The following is a 23,764-nucleotide window of genomic DNA, read 5'->3' on the forward strand; positions in this document are numbered from 1 at the left end:
AGAATTAATAGATGAGTAATAAACCTTTTGAATATTGGGATGCTGCTAACTGTGGTGTGATTCAATTTTTGTTTGTTTAGTTTTGTTTTTGATGGGGTTGGAATCAAAGTCTGCATGAGAAAGGAAGGACTGAAAGTCGGATGGGAGAATGAAGGAAAGGGGAGGAAAGGGGTAAAAACTGAGGAAAGAGGAAGGAACGTGGCCCAGGGCCAGGAAGGTCGAAAGAGATTCATGGATTTAAGAAAGGAAGCAGGAGTGAGGGTGAAAGGGCAGAAGTGAAAAGCAGGGTCAGAGGTCAGGGTTGAAAGAACAAAATGTGAGTAGAGCTGAAGATGACGGAAGGTGAGTCTAGGTTTACTAGAGAAACAGAAAAAGTCTCTTGGGGAGGTTGGCCTTAAGTCTCACAACCACCACAGAGGTATTTAAGAAAACAAGAGGTTCAGGACACATGTCTGAAAGGTTTGAGTTGCCTTACGCAGGTGTGATTATAGTGGGGGTATAGGGAAATCTCCCAGAGAGGTGGCTAGGGCTCAGAGTTATCCTAGGGGCAGCTGACGATAGGGGCAGGGCCAAGGGAAGTGCTGCATCAGGAGGGAAACGAATAGGGCCTGGAATGCAAATCACCATGTACTCAACACCTAAGCACCAGGGCAGCTAATGCACTATTCAGTTAAGCCTGGCAACGACAGGCAAGGCCAGTATTCCTGTGCCACTTCACTTAGAGAGGTGCAGCAAAGGGCTGAGGTCACCTCGCATGTGGAGGTACAAGGCCTCAATTTGAGGCCCAAATGCCTCTCAAGTCCTCAGTATTTGCAGGTGCCTGCAGGCATCCAACGTGGCTTTCAGAGCACAGCATGCTGAGGTTACTGGTGGATGAGATCAAGCTTCTGGACAGGCCTAAGTATTAACTTGAGGGGCTTCCTTCATTGACAGGGGGCGTGCCACCTTCTGTAAACATCACCATCAAGTGAAACGCTCGAGAAAAATCCTACGGACGCGTCCACGGTCATGGGTGAGAGCTGTGGGGCACGGGCACTGGGCAATGGCTCCAACAGCCACAGGACACAGGCACCCAGCGGTTCAGGGGCTCCCCGGGAGGCCTCGTGGGGCAGCTCGAGGGAGTGAGGCTGGGAGATAGTGGCAGGGGTGGGCGTGAAAAGGAATGACGTGGGGAGAAGGGAGAGATGGAGGCAGTGAATAGTGGAGAGTGAAAATGGGAAAACTGGCAACTTTCATTTTCAAAATTATTTTATGAGATGTCATTCACATGCCATAAAATTCGCCTCCTGAGACTGCAAATTCAGCGTCATTGCATACATTCTCAAGCCTATGCAACCATCACCGTCATCTAACCCATCACGTATTCATCACTCCAAAAAGAAGCCCCTGTAACCATCAGCTGGCCCTCTTCATCCCCTCCTCCTTCAGTCCCTGCAACCATTCATTTCCCTTCTGTCACTATGGTTTGGCCTTTTCTGAACATTTAATGAAATAATAAAAATGTGCCCACTGTGTGGGGCTTCTGTCACTTAACATAATGTTTATAGGTTCGTCCATGTCGTAGCATGTGTCAGTACTTCATTCATTTTTACAACTGTATAATATTTCACATACCACATTTAAAATTTCCATTATTCCATTGATCGGCATTTCGGTTTTTTACACTAATAATCCCCATTTATTGACAGTTGATTCTGTGCCAGGCAGCATCAGGTTAAGTTACTGACCTTGTTTCACAGATAAAGAGGCCTGGAGAGTGTGAAGAGTTTGCCCAAGATTAAGAGCTAACAATTGGGGGAACTGGGGTTTGAACTCAGACGACCTTCAGAGGTATGAAATTCACATGACAGAACATTAGAAAAGGTACACAGGGGTATTCAATGAAAAGTCACCCTTTTCCCCATGTTCCTCAGCCACACATTTCACTCCTCAGAGGCATCTGCTTTTTCCATGTTGTGGATCCTTCCAGAGAACTATTTATACCTCAACATGTATGTATCACAATTTATTGACTCATTTGTCCCACGGATTTGATATGTCACTTTCATGGTGTAATAGATTCTTATACGTACTTATATTACTCTTTTCAGAGCTGTCCTGACTCCTTTTTGCCTATCCTTTATGCCTTCCATTTCTCTAAAATTCTTTTTATGTTCTATTTGATTTAAAAAACACTTTTCCTTGTCTTGTTTGTTTCTCTTAAGGCACTATCCATTATGTTCATTCACCTGTATTACTTAATTTAATTTATTTCTTTTTGGCAGTGTCGGGTATTAGTTGCAGCACGTGGGCTCTTCGTTGCAGTGCGTGGGCTCTTCCTTGCGACTCGTGGGCTCTCTAATTTTGGCATTTGGTTCCACAGCACGTGGGCTAAGTAGTTGTGGTGTCGGGCTTAGTTGCCCTGCGGCATGTGGGATCTCAGTTCCTCAACCATGGATTGAACCTGCATCTCCTGCATTGGAAGGCTGATTCTTAACCACTGGACAACCAGGGAAGTCCCCACTCTTGTATTATTTTAAATTTAGCAGGCTTTTCGAATTTTTTTTCTTTTATTTTGAATTCTGTCCTGAGTTCTATCATCTTACCTAATTCTGGTTTATGCTGTTCGTTCATGTTTTTTTTTATTATTGTAAAATATACAGAAAACAAAATTTAGTATTTCAACCATTTTTAAGTATACAATTCAGTAACATTAAAGACATTCACAATGCTGTGCCGCCATCAGCACTATCCAAATTCAAAATAACTATGTCAAGAGCTTCCCTGCTGGTACAGTGGTTGAGAGTCCACCTGCCGTGGCAAGGGAAACAGGTGTGTTTCCCGGTCCAGGAGGATCCCACATGCCGTGGAGCAGCTAGGCCCGTAAGCCATGGCCACTGAGCCTGCGCGTCCGGAGCCTGTGCTCTGCAACGGGAGAGGCCACAACAGTGAGAGGCCCGCGTACCGCAAAAAATTATAATAATAATAATTATGTCAAAATATTGAGCAGGACTTCAGAAAGATGGAGGCAGGACAGGGTTAAAGGAGCAGCCTCTTCGGGGACTCTGGCTCACTCAGGCCGGGCGGGAGGGAGGGGCACGGAGTGCGGGGCGAGCCTGCAGCGGCAGAGGTCGGCGTGACGTTGCACCAGCCCGAGGCGCGCCGTGCGTTCTCCCGGGGAAGCCGCCTCTGGATCCCGGGACCCCGGCGGTGGCAGGCTGCGCGGGCTCCCGGGGGGGCGGTGTGGACGGTGACCTGCGCTCGCGCGCGGGCTTCTTGGCGGCGGCAGCAGCGGCCCCAGCGTCCCACGCCCGTCTCTGGGCTCCGCGCTTTCAGCCGCGACTCGCGCCCGTCTCTGGAGCTGCTTTACGCGGCGCTCTTAATCCCCTCTCCTCGCGCACCAGGAAACCAAGAGGGAAGAGAGAGTCTCCTGCCTCTTCGGCAGCTCCAGAGTTTTCCCGGACTCCCTCCCGGCTAGCTGTGGCACATTAGCCCCCTTCAGGCTGAGTTCTCGCCGCCAGCCCCAGGCCTCTCCCTGCGCTCTGACCGAAGCCCGAGCCTCAGCTCCAGCGCCGCCCGCCCCAGCGGGGGAGCAGACAAGCCTCTCGGGCTGGTGAGTGCCGCTCGGCACCGCTCCTCTGTGCAGGAATCTCTCTGCTTTGCCCTACCCAGTTGTACTTCTCAACAATGGATGAAGAAAGCTGGTTTGAAGTCATTCTTGCAGAAGAATACAGTGGTGAAAGGTCAGGATTTTCATGTCATATCACAGAGCATAGGCTCCGGACGTGCAGGCTCAGTGGCCATGGCTCACGGGCCCAGCCACTCTACGGCATGTGGGATCTTCCCGGATCGGGGCACGAATCCATGTCCCCTGCATCGGCAGGTGGACTCTCAACCACTGCACCACCAGGGAAGCCCTGTTATTATCTTTATTATTTCTCTTATTTTGTTTGCTTTTGATTTCATTTGCTCTTATGTCTTTAGTTTAATTATTTATTTAATTTTAATTTTTAGGAGAAATATAAGATTACTGATTTAAACTTTTGTTTTTATTCTAATACAAGTATATAATGATATAAATTTCTCCCTAATTACTGCCTTAGGTACTTAAGGGATAATTCCCACCCTATCTTCATTCAATCACAATATTTTCCAACTTCAATTTGAATCCCTCTTGACTCTTGGATTTTTTAGAAGTGTACCTAGTTTTCATATATTTGTAGATTTTAAGATATCTTTTTGCTACTGATTTTAATTTTAATTATTTTAAGATTACAAACCATACTTTAGATTTTTTTTAGCCTTTGAACTGCTGAGTTTTATTTTATGGCTAAGAATATGTCTTATCTTGACAAATATTCAATGTGCACTTAAAAAAATGTATCCTGCTGTTGTTGAGTGGATTAGTCTATAAATATCAAATAGATCAAATCTTATTTTAGTTCTGTTCAGACCTTCTATGTCTTTACTGATTTTCTGTCTCTTTTTTTAATAATGAACAAGGAATGTTGAAGTCTCCAACTAAAATTTTTGGATTTGCTTATATCTACTTCAGTTCTATCAGATTTTACTTCATGCACTCTAGCTTTCTTCTTAGGTGCATACACAGTTACAAATTTTAAATCTTCTTGGTAAACTAACTGTTATAACATTATACAATTTTTCTCTTCATTTTGGCTATTTTTTCTTATGCTGAGGTTTCCTTTCTCTGATATTAATTTTGCCATCCAAACTTTCTTTTGATTCATGTTTTTTAAATGGTATCATGTTTTCTATTTTTTTAGAAAAAGATTCTCCTATCTACATATTTATATTTAAAATAAACATTTTGTGTGTATGTGTGGAAAAAAAAAAAAAAAAAAAAAAAAATGAAAGATGGAGGCAGGAGCATAGTTTCTGAATCTCTCCAAACCCTTTCATGGAAGAAGATCAAGTAACACCAAATACACATAGGTGGCATTTATCAGCATTTACCATCTCCAGAACTTTTTCAACATCGCAAAAAGAGACTCTCTAGCCATTAAAAAGTTACTTCCCATTTCCTCCTCGACACACATTCTTTCTTTCCATTGTTTTTTTCTAACATCTTTTAGCCAACTGTGAAATAATAGGTTACAGTTTTGATCTGTTTTTTGGACCTGTTTTTTCCAACTTGATTTTATTGTCTGAAGAGATGCTATTCTGTTCCTTATTCACTTTTTGTTTTCTTACACTACCTCTGTACGGGACTTGATCCCAATCCTTTTCTTTTATTGATTTTTGAATGAAAAAGGTTTTAAAGCGCTTTGAAAAGGTTGTGACAGGCCATGTGGAAACATGGTCTTCATGGCTGTTTCATCAATGCTTCACTTATACTCTTTTGAAATAACTGTTTTCCAGGTGGCATAAACCAGTGGGCTTTATCATTGGACAGAGTGCAGAGAAAGGACCCCACGAAAGCTGATCACCTTAGCAAAAATGATTTAGTTATGATTTCACCCAAGACTGGTCAAGACCCAGACTGGGAAACTCAATGAACCAGAGACGAGGTATAATGCCATCTTTCCTTCTCTCTGCCGCAGCTCTCAAGGGTTGGTCACCTACATGTTATTAGTAATTATTAGTTGGTTTCTGTTCATAATTACTATCAGAAGACACAGCACTTATGGTCCTAACTACACTGCCCAGCTATGCACCATTCTTCTTCGTTTTGGCTTCCCGTCCACCAGCAGGAACCTCATTTATTTTTCTTCTCCCTTCACCACAGCCCAGTAATGTTTGTGAATGACTCTCAGTCTCACCAGAATCTGTATCTCTCACTCTGCGCCAACATCCCACTGCATCATTCGCTCCCTGAAGTGTACTCTAGAAATTTAGGTAACCTGGATATTTTACCACTGTTCACCATCTCTTATGAAACCAGGAGAAGAGCAGCTTTCTTCTGGAATGACAGAGACCTTGTAAAGAGAAAACACCAGTCTGCAGGAGAAAGGGAAGAAGACAATGATGGAAATAGTTTCTGGAAAACTATTTTTACATTAGGTTTTGTTTGTTCCTGGTAAATAAATGGAAATCTTCTAAACATTTAAAGAAAATCTAGGGCTTCCCTGGTGGCGCAGGGCTTGAGAGTCTGCCTGCCGATGCAGGGAACACGGATTCGGGCCCCGGTCTGGGAGGATCCCACATGCCGCGGAGTGGCTGGACCCGTGAGCCATGGCTGCTGAGCCTGTGCGTCTGGAGACTGTGCTCCACAACGGGAGAGGCCACAACAGTGACAGGCCTGCGTACAGCAAAAGAAAAAAAATCTAAACAACTAAATTCAATAATACAGGGATATAACATTTTAAAAATTTTTCTTTGGCTGTGCAGCATGTGGGATCGTAGCTCCCCAACTAGGGATTGAACCCACGCCTGCTGCATTGGAATGGCAGAGTCTTAACCACTGGACCACCAGTGAAGTCCCAGGAATATAACTTTTAGAGGAGAAGTTATAAACCCCTTGGTTATATGAACTGCAGATTTTTTTTAATAGGAAGTCAAGTATTTTAAATGACTTGGAGCTTTAAAGAAAGGAAGGAAGGAAAGAAGGAAGGAAGGAAGAAAGAAAGAAAAAGGGACTTCCTTGGTTGTGCAGCGGATATAATATCAAAAATAAATTAATTAATTAAATAAATTTAAAAAAGAAAAATATGCTAAAATCCACTGACTAATTATTACGGCTGTTATATCTATTTCCAGATACATCCCTTCATAAACTTTTAGTAAAAGGTTATCTTATATCAGAAGAAATGAATTACAAACTTTTCTCTTTTTCCAAAATTTGAGAAATTCCCATACACTTCTAACTTCAAATTTTATAAAAACGGAAAAGTAGTGAAAAGCCTTATACTTACATCCAATTGCAGCATCTGGCCTCATGCCTTCTATATCAATCAACTATCTACAAAACAACAAAATTCGAGTCATTTCTAAATAAAAAGAAAAGAAAATCAAGTTTTTGCAAAAAAGGTCCTATTTTGCTTTACAAATATATATATAAAAATCCTAAGAAAATATCAGCACATCTATTCAATAATTATTAAAGAATGATATACACCATGACTACAAAAAGGCGTTACTCCAAGGACGCAAGGATAACGCAACTTTAGCAGAGCTACTAATATAATTATTTACAATAATACAACAATTTAATTAATAAATGAAAGAGAATAAAATACAGGACCAAACTGGCAGATGTTAAAAAGTTATCGGATAACATGCAACAGTCAGTTTCGGTGAAAATGCTCTGTACGCTAAAAACAGGAGACTTAATATGACAGAGTATTCATCAAGAACCAACAAATAACAAAAGGCAAATTAGGATAAATATGAACATCATATCTACAAAACCCTATCTGACCAACCATCAGAGCCAGAAACTTAGGACTCACCATCACTGATGGCTACTTCTCCCTCGCCCTAATCCTCAACCCACCACCAGTGCTAACAATGAAACTGCCTACATACCTCTAGAATCTGTGCACGTCCTTCCACCAAAATGACCACCATACCCTGGTCCAAGCCACCATTATCCCCAATTTCTACACGTCTCCTAACTTGTTTCCTCTCTTCCACTCTTTCTCCCTGCAGTGCATTCTCCTCTCGGTAACAAAATGATAGGTTGACAGTGCAGTTGGGTATGTTCCACACACTCACCTTCAACAAAAAAAGTTCAATTGTTTTCTATTACTCTTAAAGTCTGAAACCTTAAACATAAGCCTGAACGATCGAGCTCCTACCCCACACTTGTAGCTCCATTATTATCACATGCTCCCACAACAGCCCCACCTTCCTGGCCAGTTTTTCCAACACAGCATATGCTTTCCTCTTATAGGGTTTTTTGTTATTCCTTAGGCTCAGAAATCTCTCCCTAACATCCCTATCTGGTTAATACCTACTTATCCTTCAGATATCAGCTGAAACATCCCTAAATAAACCTTCTCTAATCTCCATGATGAGATCAAGTCCTCCCTAAATATGATCTCATGGTACCATGTTCCTCTACTTGGCACTTGGCAGAGTTGTAATTTTACATGCAGAGTATGATTCTTGAATATCTATTCCCTCTCTGGACTGTTAGAATTCACAAAGCGCAGGTCAAGTCTCTTCACTCACAAAATTTCACAAGTCTTTTTGCTAGCACCCAGCACAGTGCATAAACATAACACATGCTCAATAAGTATTTCCTGCATGAACAACCATAAACTGGTATAGTGTAGCAATATCCACCAAAAGCATAAGGACATAAACTCTATGATGCAGAAGTTCCATTCTGAATGAAGTAAACTGAGACAAAGCATATATATTGAATAGTGCTCACACAGGAATGTTCATTACTTTCATGTTTTATAATATCAAAAACGTTTGACTTTTATATGTTCATCAGTGAGCAAAGGAACAATGCAGCATTAAAAATAAATAAATAAATAAAGGGACCTAATGAAACTTAAAAGCTTTTACACAACAAAGAAAAGTGTAAAGAAGATGAAAAGACAACCCTCAGAATCGTTGAAAATATTTGCAAGTGAATCAACAAAGGATTAATCTCAAAAACATATAAATAGGTCATGGAGCTCACTAGTGAAAAATCAAACAACCCAATCAAAAAATGGGCAGAAGGGCCTCCCTGGTGGCGCAGTGGTTGAGAGTCCGCATGCCGATGCAGGGGATACGGGTTCGTGCCCCTGTCTGGGAGGATCCCATATGCCGCGGAGCGGCTGGGGCCGTGAGCCATGGCCGCTGGGCCTGCGCATCCGGAGCCTGTGCTCCGCAACGGGAGAGGCCACAACAGTGAGAGGCCCGCATACCGCAAAAAGAAAAAAAAAAAAAATGGGCAGAAGACCTAAATAGACATTTCTCCAAAGAAGACATAGAGATGGCCTCCAAGATGGCCAAGAGGCACATGAAAAGTTGCTCAACATCACTAATTGTTAAGGAAATGCAAATCAAAAGTACAATGAGGTATCACCTCACACCGGTTAGAATGGGCATCATCAGAAAATCTACAAAGAACAAATGCTGGAGAGCGTGTGAGGAAAGGGAACCCTCTTGCACTGCTGGTGGGAATGGAAACTGATACAGCCACTACGGACAACAGTATGGAGGTTCCTTTAAAACTAAAAATAGAATTACCACATGATCCAGCAATCCGACTACTGGGCATATACCCAGAGAAAACCATAATTCAAAAAGACATATGTACCCCAATGGTCAAGGCAGCACTATTCACAATAGGGAGGTCATGGATGCAACCTAAATGCCCATCGACAGATAAAAGGATAAAGAACAAGTGGTACGTATATACAATGGAATATTACTCAGAGATAAAAAAAGAACGAAACTGGGTCATTTGTAGAGACGTGGATGGACCTAGAGACTGTCATACAGAGTGAAGTAAGTCAGAAAGAGAAAAACAAATATTGTATATTAATGCATATATGTGGAATCTAAAAAAATGGTACAGATGAACCGGTCTGCAAGGCAGAAATAGAGACACAGATGTAGAGAACAAACGTATGGACACCAAAGGGGGAAAGTGGGGCAGGGCGGGGGTCGGTGGTGGTGAGATGAATTGGAAGATTGGGATTGACATATATACACTAATATGTAAAAAATAGATAACTGGTAAGAACCTGCTGCATAAAAAATAAATAAATGTTTAAAATTCAAATATAAATTTTAAATAATTAATTAATTAGTTAATTAATAAAAAAAGAATGAGGTTGGAAGACTGTCAAAACAGCACACGGAACACACACTCAAGCCCTGGAAGATGAGGAAGTGCCATAAGTCCCCCACTTCGGATGACATCTCGCTGCCTCGCAAGTCTCAGTCCGACTGGGCTAGCATTGGCAAGGGGACGGAGCTGGATCAGGAGCTGCTGCCGCCATATCTGGATCAAGTTCCAGTTTTGGTCTATCATTCAACACCTAGCCAGACTCGCCTAGCAACTCAGCTGAGAGGAACCAAATAGGATAGCTCAAAGAATAGGCCTCACACAGCATCAGCCTAAAGGTGTTTATGACCCTGGAAGCAATGGATCAGAAGAAAGGATCCGGGGGACTTCCCTGGTGGTGCACTGGCTAAAGACTCCACACTCCCAATGCAGGGGGCCTGGGTTCATTCCCTGTACATGGAAATAGATCCCACACGCATGACACAACGAAGAGTTTGCATGCCACAACTAAGGAGCCCAGAGGCTGCAACTAAGACCCGGCACAAACAAACAAGAAAAAATCAATCAATAACATAAAACCAATATTAAAAACAAGATCCGGGAGTGTGTGATCTGTATGATGGACTTTGCTTATAAGAACCCAGTTTGATTTCTGCTGTGTATGCAGATCACCTGGGCTGTACAGATGACTGGCTGATGAGATCCCTTACGTGCCCCTCTTGCATGGAGACAGTTGATGCAGCACTGCTTTTGTCCTACGAGTCTAACTGAGCCCGTGTCTCTCACCTGACTTCAAGAGAACCATCATTTTTGGTGGTTTTGATCTTTTGTCTTTGAGCCCAAAGAGCCGGGGGTTAGGAATTAAGATCATGCATGAAAGTTTCCTAAAAATTCCTGAATGGCTGCAGATGTTGGGGAAAAGTACGTGATAGTTTAGAAATTTAGGGGGAAAAGTAGGATGCTATTTTTATGGAAAGCCTTCACCCAGGGTTTAAAAATATAATTGTATTTAGATCTTGTTATTGCTCCAGTACATAGGATTTGTGTAAAGTGTTACAGCACCTATATATGTTTTAATTCTGTGTCAAGGATTAGCATAAAAATAGTGGTTGTTTTCCTCAGTGAGATAACTTTCTGCTTCCCCCATCCAAATTCTTTTCTGAAGTTGCTGGCATCTCGGTCAAGGTTTTACTTAATAGCTACATTTTATAACACTGGCACACAAAAAAGTAGTTTCAAGCTTGTTTGCATAGTTCTTGTTTTTAAGAATAAACATAGAGCATTTATTTTTTACTTTATAGGAACTCCAAAAGTTAAGGTCCCATTATTCTTTTGCTGTGATTGTTGTTACTATTGATGGTGCTGTTTACTGTCTTTGCTAGTTCTTTCTAATCTACCATTTGTCCTTATTGGCATACGATCATCTCAGGGTCACAAGATGGCTGCTGTAAAACCAAGTATCATATTCTAACAAAACAAGGAGGAAGCAGAAAAAGAGTCCATATGGTCATTTTCCTAATGCATATTTATCTTTTTCAGAGAAAAATATCATTCTCATAAGCACAATAACACCCTTTCCCTAATTACTCATTTGCCAAAACAGACTGATATGACCATTCATAAGACAATTTATGGCAAAGAGGGGTATGATAATGATTGCCTCAGCCTAACAAGGATTTATCCACTAAAGCTGAATGCTTCACTCCTCAAAGAAATCAACACTTTTCTACATACAAAACACAAGTCTCTTGAAGGGTTCTTCATAAGTGCATTATTGAAGAATTTAGTATGTCATAAGCACTTAAGGAGTTGACATTCAACTGTAGTAGTATCCATGTTGGTTAATTTTCTTAAAAGCCCCATGATGAGTGTGAGAAAAACTGAAAGAATCAGAGTATCAGGTTCTATTAAATTCTTACATGTATCTTGCTTAAGTTTTTGTTCATTAATTTATATCCAACTACCTAAAGCAAATTTGGAGAAAAAAAAAATAATAAATAAATAAATAAATAAATAAATAAGACTGAGGTCTCCAAATATTTTCATAGGAAGATGTCCACCATATATTAAATTATAAACCAGAATGTCTAAATACTATACCATTAAATCACATGTACAGTCAGTTCTGTATATACAACTGTTTCATATCCTACAGATATGGAAGGCCAACAATACTACACCATTTTACATACGGGACTTGAGCATCCAAGGATTTTGGTATCCATGGGGAGTACTAAAAACAATCCCCTGCAGATACCAAGGGACCATTGTATATGCTTATATCTGGATTTTTTATGTCTCAAAAATATGTGCTAAATTATTACTTGTCATAACCTCTGAGTAGGGGGCAAAATTGCCTTCCACTTCATACATTTCTCTGACTACATTTTTTGCATTCAGCTTACATTAACTTACATTACTACTGTAAACAGAACAATTTAAACATGGTCTGCCTTTTTGGGTTGGCCACTCACCTGCAGATATGGTAGCCAGTTCTGTTTAAATCACGGGTACAGTGGAAACCAATAAGTCTGTATATAAAAAGGGAATATGGAATTAAGTAAGCGAAGTAGAAACACTAAAAACAAGTTATACAATTTTCTGAAGAGTAGCCTTTATTAGTTACCAGAGCACGACTACTATCCTGAAAAGGAAAAACTCTGAAGAAAAGAGTGTGTTTGCAAGAACATACTATGAAGAATTAACTATTATAAAGTCAAAAGTCATTGTGTCTGGGAATTTTTGCATAGCCTCCAATCAGATGCAATTGTATGGAATGGAGAATGTCCATCAGGAACTGATTTGACTATAGTAAAATGGAGTGGAAATAAAACAGGCTATCAGAAGAATAGAATTTGTTTTTGAGTGAAAGAAATGGAATGCCTTCACTTTTAATGCTCAATATTAAAAAGGACAAACAGTTTCTGAAGGGCTCTTGAGGTCCCAAAGCACCTCCATTCCTTCTCTCATTCACTGCTCCTCACATGCCACGGGTCTACGTGCCTCAGCAGGACTCAGGTGAGTAGCACCGTGCTTATTTCACAATGAAAAAGTAAGGCTTCAGATGTAAGCCTAAGCTGCACAGCAGGCAAACAGAAAAGAGACTAGAATCGAGTCTCACATTTTTCCAACTATGCCACAGTATTTCGTGGAGCAGCACTTAATAAAATTATATGAGGAAGTAAATAAAAAACAACAACATGTAGCTGATCTCTGCAAAAGGTATGTCTGTGACTACGTGGTGTCTGGCATTCGTCATCTCCTGCCTGGACTACTACCTCCCTACAATTCTAACAATCACTTGTATTTCAACTGATCTTCCACATGGAAAATGTTACCCTTCTAAAATAGAAACTTGGCTGGATTGCTCTGTTCCTTAAATATCTTCACTTAGCACAGAATAAAGCCCAAGTTTTCAGCACAGCATTGAGAACTCTTTATAAACAAGTACCAGTGTGTCTCTCCAACTGAATGATAAGTTCAAACTAAATTACAAGGACCTACATCATCCACCTCCCTCCTTTCCCCTGCCAGCCTCCCTGATCCCATATTCTACTGCTCTGCCCTCACTCACTTTCCCCTGTCCAGCCACACTGCCCTCCATACTATTCCTCAAACATGCCAAGCACCGTCGTGCCTCAGGGACTTTGCACCTACTATTCCTTCTGCTTCAGAACACACCCTCCCCACCCATCTCCACTCTCCCAGATATCCAAAAGCTTTTATTCTCACTTTAAGGCTCTGCTCAATGGACATCGTAATTGAGGGGACTTCCCTGATCACCTACCACATTCCCTCACCTCTTCATCTTGTGTTTTTATTCTCCAAAGCATTTACCGCCACTTGACACTCCACATATTTACTTATTTACTCATCTCTCTCCCGCACTAGAATGTAAAGTACATAAGGGCAAGAACGTGGTTCTGTTCCTACTGCCTCGAACAGTGCCTTCAACCTAGAAGGTGTTTTATAAATATTTGGTGTAAAGGAATGTATGAATTCCTTGCCCTTTCACACTACCCTCTAGTCACACAAGAGGCTGCCCCTCCAGAGCACAAGATCAAGCCCTGTGCCTTCGGTACCTGTTCGCAATAGCTCAGCTGTCCTTTCCTCATTCCAGCAAAATCCTCTTCCACGAAGCTCAGCTCAAACGCTGTCTCCTCAGTCAGGCCTTCCTCAGTTTCTCCTCTATATTCCTGCTGCACTTGATTCTTTTATTATAATTAACCCACTTCGAGTCACTACATGTTTATCTTCCTAGATAACTCTAAGTTGCTACTGAACAAAGACTTCTAGTCACCTCTCTATCCCCGTGCCCGAACAACAAACCTATAAGGCTCTCAGTGTTTACTAAAACAATTTATTTTCTGAGTCTCTTCGAATTCTAGGGAGTGGATACTATAGTCTCCTCCTCATTATCAGTGAGCCTGGCATCAGTGGGAGGGGCTTACAGCAGAGGAAGCCACCAATGGATCATAACTAAGGTCCTGAGACTGCAATGCCAGGGAGCACGGTGAGTTAGCCCACTGCATGCAGAAGACCCACAGAGGAGTCAGCATATGCAATGGACTACACTTGGCATAACATGTGAACAATCAAGGTTGACAAACGTGCTCTCATGCACTTGTAAGGATCTTCTAGCCCACGCGGAGCACACAGAACACACACAAAGGAGCCTGGAGGAAGTGAGGAGGCTGGCAGCTGCACCCTAACGTCTTAAGAGGTAACATTTCTGTGACTACAGTTTACACAAATCAGAAAATTTGCCTCCTTTCTAGACACCCTGGATATCACAGGCAAGGCCAAGTCTCTCAAGTTTTAAAGCTAAAGTACAGGGAAGATCTGTGAATAGGGCTTAAGATATTTAAGAGCTAGGACCTGCATTAAGCAACCAGCTTATAGAATGAAAATTTACCTTGAAATTCCAGTCTCTCCCTCTCTTTCTCACCTCCTATCCACTATCTTCCCACCTCCATCTCTAGTCCTTCTCGCTACTCCCTGTTTTATGTATATGTGTTTATCATTTTTTATATAGATGGAATATGTACTGTCTCTTAGGTTTATTTAATAAAGTCAACACTCCTCAGGCTAAATTTAGAAAGGAAAAAACGAACACTTTCTCATGTGGGTCAGTGGTGATCCAAAGACAAAAGATACCTCAGTCTTAAAACATGGCAAATACCATGTTCCTTCTGATAGTTAGATGGTAGAAAAAGGCAAGTGGATCCTTAAAATTCAGACGCTATTAAGACCTAGTATCAAGAGAGTACATCTTAGAGCACAAACAAGAAAACACCAGCCTTTTAAGTTCTTCCTGTCTGTCAAGATAAGAATAAGAGGTGGTAGTGTTCTTCCTCACTTGCACCCAAAGTATAAAAGCAGCAAAAATATCTTAAACACATATGATGAGGAAGCCACTCTTCTGGTCCACTCTGCTTTGTTTGGCTTCTAGGGATCTGTCCCACTCCGAACTTTTGCTTTATGTTTTCTCTTTTATATACGCTAAGAACCTGAGTGTCTTAACCTTTTCTTCCACCTCTCAACCAATAAATAGGACAAAAGAACATTTTTATTTTTTTATGTAGTTTCCATTCAAATGTTTAAAAAAGAGATAAATAAGCTAGTTCAGTTCATATTTCTCACAAAAATCACTTTCCCAACTAAATTGTTTGTGACCGTAAACAGGAAAAACCCCATACTGTATTAGCACCATCTGACATTTCCACTTTCATGTTACCAAACACAACAGGCCTAATGTCACAACTATTAAAAACGTTAAAAATCCCAACCCCACTCAAAATGCATACCAAAGTTCAGGTAAAGGAAAAAAAAACAAAACACAAAGAACTCACCATTATCTTTATATTCTTTCAGAAATCCACTAACAGCACATTGAAATTTAATAAGTGTGTCATCATCTGGCACTGGATGCCCAACTGTACAAATGTTTAAATAAGGAATAGTTTCTGCTAAGTCCTATAAGGCAAAACCATGAAAATATGTATTATTTCCTTTGTAGGGAAAGAATGAAAAATTAATTAGAGAAGGCGGAATATAAACCAAGAGAGGACATTAAACTTAGTATGTCAGTCATTCTGATAAGAGCCATTTTCTCCAAAGCTGCTTTAACCAGTAAGTATCACTTGATTTTCATTAAAACTGCAGAATGGACAGTTACTAGGCATGCAAAAGGAAAAGCAAATCTATGTGAATGAATGCACATGCAACTCAAAATGATATAAACAGTTCTACCTACATTTATGTTCTATCTTACATTTCAGGGGCCATACAGAGGCTGTGATCTAAGTAGAATAGTAGAATAGAGTCAGAAGAACTTGGATTCGAATTAGGAAATAGAGCAAATTTCAGGCAGTGTTGAGAACTCGTATTCTTGGGGTGGGAGAAAGTAGACTATCAATAGAAGGCAGAAAAGGATAAGTGAAAATTCTCTAGTTCTGAATTTAAATGGAAAGTAGCAGTATGAACTTATGACATATTTTAGAAATATTAGCAACAAACATACATATTGCCTAGCTCTGACTACTGAAAAAGTCTAGAAATAACTGATGTCATGTCAAAAGGACTCAGGAGTCACTGAAAGCTCCAACTGGTCAAACATAGGGCCTCAGTTAGAATAGTAACTGTAGCGGAGTCCACAGTGACATGAATAAATAAATTTAAAAAATGGGTCACCACTGGAGGATATTTGTCAATCAACTCATTATTTTGAAAACTGTTAAATAAAAGAAGAGAATCATGCCTCTACAACTGGGCAACCAAATAGTTGATGAGGGGAATCTTCTCCTTATAGAAATATACCCAGCTAATAAGTGAAAAAAAGAAAAACAGAATTCACCATTTTATTTATTTATTTATTTATTTTTCAGATACGCGGGCCTCTCACTGTTGTGGCCTCTCCCGTTGTGGAGCACAGGCTCCGGACACGCAGGCTCAGCAGCCATGGCTCTTGGGCCCAGGCACTCTGCGGCATGTGGGATCTTCCCAGACCGGGGCACGAACCCATGTCCCTTGCATCGGCAAGAGGACTCTCAACCACTGCACGACCAGGGAAGCCCCCACCACTTTTGGAAGCCTCAACTGAATTAATGGATGTAGGTATGAATCATCAGTGACTGCTAATGTCACAGAAAGAGAAAATTATACATCTCCATGGAAGAACACATCATCACCTATGAAACTGTCTTGCCACAACAAAACATGCAAGCTTCATTCTGATCAACTACCAATTTACAGGAAATAAAAGGACTGAAGAATATGTTACCAAAACATGGATTGTAACCATCACAATCTACATGCTTTCTTTAAAAATAAAATTCAAGGAGGAAAAAAAAGTGAGAAAGACATGGAGGGAGAACCTATAGATTAAATAAGACTTCAGAGACCTAACAATCAACGGCAAAGTGTGCACCTTATTTGGATCTAATTCAAAATTCTTAAAAACAATTTTTTATGACATTTAGGACACAACTGCAAATTTGAGCACTCACTGGGTATTTACTATTAAAAATGATATTAAGGAATAAAAGTCCTATATTTTAAATATACATACCAAATATGTATAGGTGGGGTTTCCCTGGTGGCACAGTGGTTGAGAATCTGCCTGCCAATGCAGAGGACACGGGTTCGACCCCTGGTCTGGGAAGATCCCACATGCCGCGGAGCAACTAGGTCTGTGAACCACAACTACTGAGCCTGCGCGTCCGGAGCCTGTGCTCCACAGCAAGATAGGCCGCGATAGTGAGAGGCCCATGCACCGTGATGAAGAGTGGTCCCCGCTTGCCACAACTACAGAAAGCCCTCGCACAAAAACGAAGACCCAACACAGCCCAAAGATAAATAAATAAGTAAGTAAGTAAATAAATAAATAAATATTTTTTTAATGTATAGGTATAATTACATGTTGTCTCGGAGCAGCTTCAAGATAACATGGAATGGGGTGAAACACGTGGGGGTATAGATAAAACATGACAGCCATCAGTTGGTAAATATTAAAGCTGGATGAGTTTATGGGTATACAGGGAACATTTACAGTATTTTGTATACTTTTGTATATGTTTAAAATTTCTGATAATTGTTTAAAAACAAGACGACACTGTAGAAAACCGTTTGGCAGTTTCTCAAATGTTAAACGTAGAGCTACCATACGATCCAACAACTCTGCTACTACCTACACTGCACAGCTAAAAGGACTGAAAGCAGGGATTGGAACAAATATTTGTACACCAATGATCATAGCAGCATGATTCACAATAGCTACAAGGTAGCAACAACCCAAGTGTCAATCAACCGATGAATAACAAAATATGGTATATACACACAGTGGGATTTATTAAGGCAAAAAAGGAATGGCATTTTGTTACATGCTATAACATGGATGAACCTTGAAAACACTAGGTTTAGTGAAATAAGCCAGACATAGAAGGATAAATATTGTAGATTCCACTTACACGAGGTACCTAGAAGAGGCAAATTCATAGACACAGAAAATAGAATAGAGGTTACTAAGGGCTGGTGGGAGGGAAAATGGGGTTGTGACTGTTGGACGATTACAGAGTTTTTGTTGAGGATGATGAACAAGTTTGGGTTATAGACAGTGGTGATAGTTACACAACACTGTGACTGTATTTAATGCCACTGAACTGCATATTTATAAATGGTTAAAATAAATATGATTTATGTATATTTTACCACTGTAAAAAAAAAGGGGAATAACTGTGTTGAAATTTCAGTGCTTCCTTGTCCGAGAGTCAGTTTCATCGTCTGTAAAATTAGTAATTGTAGTTGCCTATCCTCTGACCTTAGTGCAGAGTAAGCACTCAGAAGGAGATCTCAGTACTACTTCCACTTCAACAGCAAAGCATTGTTGTGAAGATTAACTAAGTCAATGGATATGAAAGAACTTTCTAAATGGCTATACAAATGTTAACAAACTTTAGGAGTTACTGTCTCCCAAGGCCATGGAACAGGTCAGAAGAAGGATAATTCTTTTGCACTGGTATGTCCTACATGGGCCAAGAGAATATATGGGTTTCTGTACTCTCTCAGAAGGTATTAGGAAAAGAAAGCATAAAACTTAAGAGAACAATTGTCTTTTACCCTGATGCTTAAACATGCTCAGGCAACTGCTTCAAATAAGTGCTAAAGACATAATGCACATACCTTTCTTTCCTTTTAGGCTACTAATATTCTTGCTAAAAGTTTACTTCGTTTTCAAAACATAGAACATGGAAGCTTATAGAATTTCTTCAGCATATCTACAGCCTACTGCCAAATACTATAGTTCAATTCATATCTTTCATCTCATTTTGCAACAGCAATTACAAATGTGTATTTAAGGAAACCACTAGCTTCCCTTTCTGAACCCATGAAAAGAAGGCCAGGATTCACCTTAGCATAAGATGATAACTACTGAATTACTATGAATTATGATAGTATCAGAAAGAAGGTCGTTTTCAACTACAGGTTCCATTTACCTCTGGCTTATAATAGCGGCGCGTGTACGTTAGGTCAAATATCAGCCCGAGTTCTTCATTCTGTTCTTGGATTTTCTTAAAAAAGATGCAAGGGGGAAAAGCATTCTTCTGGAGCAAGATTCTTTTCAAAACTCTGTCAGAAAGAATAAAATAAGAAGGAACATGTGTCTAAAATCCTTTACTATATTATCCATTTATTCAAACCCTGTGATGCTAACATATAAGACTCAAAGTAATGTTTCCTCCTCTGGAATTTACAAGCGATATTACAATCCTTTCTTCCAGAGAGATTAGACGGAAGAAAATAAGTTCACTTCTATATATTTATTTCTATGTGTGTTTATTTCATGTTGGTGTCCTAACTGGACTGTAAATTCCCAGAAGGCAGGGACCACATCAATTTTGCCTACTACTGGATTGCCAGCTCCAAGCAGAGTGCCTGTAAGTAGACACATAAATAAATACTTCTTCAATATCTACCTATATGAAGGATGGCTTTCACTGCTAAATATTCTTTTATGTATTTGGCTTATTTATGTTCTCTGTTCCATTGATCTGTTTGGTTATTCAAGTGCCAGCAACACACTTTTCTTTTTAAATTAGTAGACTAGTTTTAGAGCAGTTTGACATTCACAGCAAAACTGAGCAAAAAGTACACAGTTCCCACTTATACCCTCTCTCCTTCACCCACACAGCCTTCCCCATTATCAACATGCCATACCAGTGTGCTTCCTTGGTGAGAATTCATGAACCAACACTGACACATCATTATCAATCAAAGTCCACACTTTATTGCATTCATGGTACAAGTAACTGACTATTTCTTTATTCCTAGTATAGTCGTACCCAAACATTTACATACTGAGATACATATTGCTGTCTTAATCATTACTTTATTCTTTATTTATAGTTAGGGCATTCCGTTGGGATTTTTTTAAATTAAGTACAAAACTAGGTTGTATTTATCTATAAATTACATTTCTGGATAGTAAAGGAGGTATTAAAAAGTATTTGCTATAAAAAGGCAAAATGGAGTATGACGGTGTTGAGAGCCAGGGCTCTATATGGTGAATTCAGATTTCTGGAAGAATACGGTAATAACTTTTGCTTACCTTTTTTAAAGGAACTCTGAAAGCAATGAAACAAGTCCCAGGCGTCTGCTGTCCAACTGGGAGATAGTCCTTCCAACTATTAATATATTTTTGTTAGGCAAATTTTATGTTAGGCTGTTTCCTTGCATAGGATGAGTGTGCCCTGAAAATGCAAAGCATATCCCTCTATAGTAGGTCCCTCTTCTTTCTGCTTTGCATTTTGCTGCTCCACTTATTCAACCCCACCTTGTAATAAGCTATACTTCCCTTGTTCCTGTTTTCCGTCTTGAAAACAGATAAAAGGCAACAAAACAATGCAAAGGTCTCAACAAATAAGGGATATCTAAACCCAGAGATGGCCAGACCTTCTGTATCCCTGATACAACCGAGCCCGGTGTTGACTACAATGGTATCATTAACACATGCATGTTGACTGAGAGTGTTTGAACTCAGTTCTTCCACTTCACAGTTGTGTTTTAGTCCTCATACAAAACCTGAGGATAAAATTCGTAATGCTAGGAATCACAGTGAACAATAATATCTGAACTGATTGCTGTAAGATGAGTGAGAACTAAGGTTAATTCAGTGTATCTGAAGCAAAGAAAGTGGGGGTAATAGTGGCACAAGACGGGGCTAGAGAAGCAGAGAGGATTCTAGACCAAGAAGAGTCTTAAAGGCCAACGGTGTGTTTTCTAGTCTCAAAACAATGGTTTTGAGCGCTGACTATGAGCAGTGTTCCAACTTGCTTTTAAGGTTTCTTGTGTGAAGAATGGATTGGAAGGAAACAAGAAATATGGACACGAGTTAGGACCTAATTGCAACAGACAGGCAAGTTCAGGATTAGGATGTTGAGGAAGAGTTGACAGATTCAAAAGAAACTCAGGAGATAAACTGAAGCGGGCTTAATGGGCTATGAGATGGAGGAAAGGAAGGTCTTAGGGAATTAAAGGGTTTACTGCACACATGAGCAAAGTCCCAAATCAATCATTTGAACGTACAGAGGTAGATCTCTCAAATGACACCGGTTAGCAAGCAACAGTACGACCTTTATAATTCCCAGACACAACACAAACCAACTGTTTCGATGGAAAATCCGGCAGTACCCGTGCGTTTTTTCACTCAACTTAGTTGCAGTTCCTCTTACTCCCATTTTCTCTGCCAAAACAACACAGCTTGAGGAATACAAGGGGACTCCATTTTGTTAATTAAGGAGTGTCCACAACACTCACAGTCCCGTCTTAAAAAGCAGTCCCTCTGCATTTTACCCGAGGAGAAATGGCCAGAGCCCCCCTTTTAAAACGGTGGGGGGAAATCAGAACATCTCACACTGTCCCTTTCAACCACTGTGAACTCAGCCGCGAGACGACCAATACCCCCTATAGCACAGCGCGGACGGGGCAGCGGCCGGGGGCAACAGTGACAGGAGACAGCACAAGACACGCAGCCCAGGCCCAGGGGCTCTGAGCTCCACCCGCAACGCCCAGGGGCCGAGGCGTATTACCTTTCCGGGATGTGCTTTCCGCCCTTCCTCCTGGCCGACGAACGTCCGGAAAAGCCGCGACGCTGACCCCAGCGCACACGGGCATGATGTCACTGGCTCATGTCACCCCCAACATGCCAACCGCCCAACGCCAAGAGTGCCAAAGTCGCCAACCCGGTGGCCCTGGTGCCAGCACACGGCCCCGAGCCACAGACGCACAGGCACAAACCCAGGCGGCTCGCGCGCCTCTTCCTACTGCGCATGCGCCACGGCCCGTCCAGATGACGTCATCACGCGCGGACTGAGACGCTTCATTAGGGAGGAGGACTCTGACGGCTGCAATTCCCTCCTTAGCCGGAGGCTGGTAGCAGACGTTCATTAGTTCGTGTGTGTACCCTTCAGAATTCCACTCCTACGGGACATGCAAAGTTGTCCCACTCGCCCAGTTTCCTGTGTGGTTCTTTCAGATATATCCCAAATGCTTACATTCACACTTGTTCTATCTTGTACGTATTTCTACGTAATGGATATCCTGTATTTTATAAAAGAGCAGTACAGTATACACAGTCTACAATCTGTCTTGGATACTGATGTTCCCAGTCAATTTTTGCGTACATCCCTTCTATTCTCTTTAATAGCTGCGTCACATTACATAATTTACGTGGCCAGTCCGATATTCATGGACTTTTAGTTGTTTTCAGTTTGGGGATTTTTTCTTTGCTTTTTGTTTTTGACCTCTGTTACAGATAGGCTGCAATGTGAACCTCTTTATACATGTGTAGAGCTGTATATAAATTTCTAGACGTAGAACTTCTGGAATGAAAGAGATGCAAACTTAAAATATTGAAAGATTTTCAATCAATCCAATCTGCCTCATCAACCTTCAAAAATATTCTATCAACTTATACTCCACTCATAGTGAAACATTTATTGGGTTTCCATTATGTGGCTGGTATCATGCTGGAGGTTGGTTGACAGTATGTATTTACATTTTGGACAATACCACAAAAAGCCTGAGAGAGATAAGAGTGGAGCTCAAGTATAACATTTCCTCACAGTAGCAGGCATAGGGATCTGTACCTGTTAGAAAAACTGTGAATCCTGCCACAAGTGGAACAGCGAAGAACAGCATGTCCTACAGTACGTCTGAAGGTATAATGGCATACTAAATTCCATTGTTATTTATAATAACAAGTGTTGTTTGTTAGTTTAACTTTTTAGTTTCTCATTTCTGAAAGTATCTTACATACACTGTTAGTAATCTTCACAACCATTTGAGGTGGGTAAACTGAGTCAGGAAGGTTAGAATTATTGAATGAATAATTGAATGAAGAATGAATGAATGAGTAAAAAGATCACTACCTTTAACGTATGTGGGACAGTCATAGTCTAACCAAGTTTCAATCCACAACCATTTATTTACAATTCTGAAAACTTCCACATAATTACAAATGGGACAATGCTAGTAAAGTACTATTTGAATAAAGAAAAGATACAAGTGAGCACAACGTACACAACGTACAAGCTTACAATTAGGCACAGTCGATTTGGTGCTAAGTCATAAAATATTCTTTTGCAATTGATGAAAATTATCCAATAGGCTTGTAATGGCCAAAAAGTACAACTGATAGAAATATCTATAGACATGACAATGTACAAATTGTGACATAAATCTATCAGAAACTAGAAAATCTATGTTGGCCTTATAGTTCCAGCTTGCTAAAAGATACAGGCTTTGGGTGGGTACAGAAAACAGTCCAGACCTGGCCATAACAGGGTTTCCAGAAAGTATGGGAAGTAGCAAAGAGTAGGCCTCTCGATGGGAGTGGGTGCAACGTGAGATGTAACAATGCCTTAATGGGTATGTAGTATGCTCGCATGGAAAATATAGGAGCAAGGGATATTTGGAGAATCACACAGCTAAGTACTTGACACTAACAAAATCGACCAGTATCCCATAGGGCCTCAGGTACCATGCAAGGATTTGAGGGATTCCAGTATTTAATTAAATCACAATGTGACAATG

The 23,764-nt window shown here is 40.7% G+C and overlaps 2 pseudogenes; one reads left to right on the top strand and one right to left on the bottom strand.

Annotated features, from left to right (window-relative positions):
- Positions 1-923: 923 nt before the first annotated feature.
- On the bottom strand, positions 924-21,908 carry LOC132481200 (RNA/RNP complex-1-interacting phosphatase-like; annotated as a pseudogene).
- Positions 9,731-10,444, top strand: LOC132481329 (RING finger protein 11-like; annotated as a pseudogene).
- Positions 21,909-23,764: the final 1,856 nt, after the last annotated feature.

This window comes from Mesoplodon densirostris, chromosome 20 (genome assembly GCF_025265405.1).
Source record: "Mesoplodon densirostris isolate mMesDen1 chromosome 20, mMesDen1 primary haplotype, whole genome shotgun sequence".
NCBI classification, from domain to species: Eukaryota; Metazoa; Chordata; class Mammalia; order Artiodactyla; family Ziphiidae; genus Mesoplodon; species Mesoplodon densirostris.